Consider the following 1,447-nt stretch of genomic DNA (forward strand, 5'->3'; position numbering starts at 1 on the left):
CTGTGTGAGTAAGGAAAGAAATAGAAAAAAAAGACCAGACGCTCCTGTACCTATGCTATGGCTTGGAAATCATTTAGAAAACGTTTTTCTGTGTTTTACCCACAATCTACCAACAATGCTTTGAAGTCAACATGAGAGGCATAGTTGTAGGCAGTTTTGTCATGGCAACCCTGTAACAAACACCGTACCTTCAAACACACAGAATACCATGGATACCAAGTCTTCTTGCAATGAATAAATTTGCACCAAATTTATGTAGAAACTCTGAATTTTTTTTCCCTTCTGATCCTTACCTGTTTACCAAGTTTCTAACATCAAGCAAGTATATCTTTCATCCATTAAATTGAACTGACGGGAGTCTGTCACATGTGAACATTTTCATGATTTTGGACTGACATATGATAATACAATAAACTGCACACACAAAAAAAGTAACCCACAATACATGATAGAGAACCAACATCTGGTCAGTAGCCATCTTACTATTCTTAGAAATACTGAACTTATTATAACTAAAAAAAAATATAAGGTCATCACTGCTGCTTTCTACATGTTGTGCCTGGTATGCAAGATATTGAACTTCAGTGCCTAACCACTAACGATTAACAGATGCAAGACTGTTTGGTGCGTTCACTGTCTGTGAACTTTTTGTTTCCTTTTGAGTCTGCAAGAAAATCCAAAGGATTTAACACATCAAATCCTGTAAGAGAAATAAAACCTGCATGCAAAAAAAGAGTATGGTAATTTGGTATGACTGGTAAACACCTGTGCTGAACTGCAAACAAATTTAAAACATTTTTTTTAGAAAACCTGAATACTACTACCAATACTAGATGGCACAACTTACTAGGAAGAACCTTTTTATTATCAGGCCACACCAATTTAATTTGTTGGTTCTCGGATTTTTTCAGAAAAAATATGAAGCGACAGGGCGAAAAAAAATAAAAATAAAAACAGGCCTAGGCATCCCATTATAATAGGCTTAAATGCTACGAAATGAGCCATGAAGTCAACACAAAAGGCTGGGTTAAAATTTAAACATTGAATTTTGAACTTTTAATCAAACCACTGCAATGATAGATGGGAAAACTGTAACAACTAATAAGAAAAGGACTTTCCTCAACTGCTGAGGGCAAAACATGAGCATTTTTCAGTTGATTCAGAACCAGAATCATTTTTTTTTTTGCAAATCAGAAAAAAACCAAGAGGCAAATCCGAGAACCAACAAATTAAATTGGTGTGGCCTCAAAATAGAAACTGTGAGTTCTGCTAAAGGCAAAGCATGATGGGCAGGTTCTGCTAAACGCAACATGGCATGATGGGTAACAGTGAAGAATCCTTACCTATTGACTGTCCGTACAAAATGATGTGTTCTGGTGATATGCCGTATCTCGTTCGTAGCGAGTGCCAAGCTGCATCGATATCTGCGTACAGGTTCTTTTCGCTT

The sequence above is a fragment of the Branchiostoma belcheri genome, unplaced genomic scaffold, assembly GCF_001625305.1.
Source record: "Branchiostoma belcheri isolate BF01 breed outbred unplaced genomic scaffold, Haploidv18h27 scaffold16, whole genome shotgun sequence".
Lineage (NCBI taxonomy): Eukaryota > Metazoa > Chordata > Leptocardii > Amphioxiformes > Branchiostomatidae > Branchiostoma > Branchiostoma belcheri.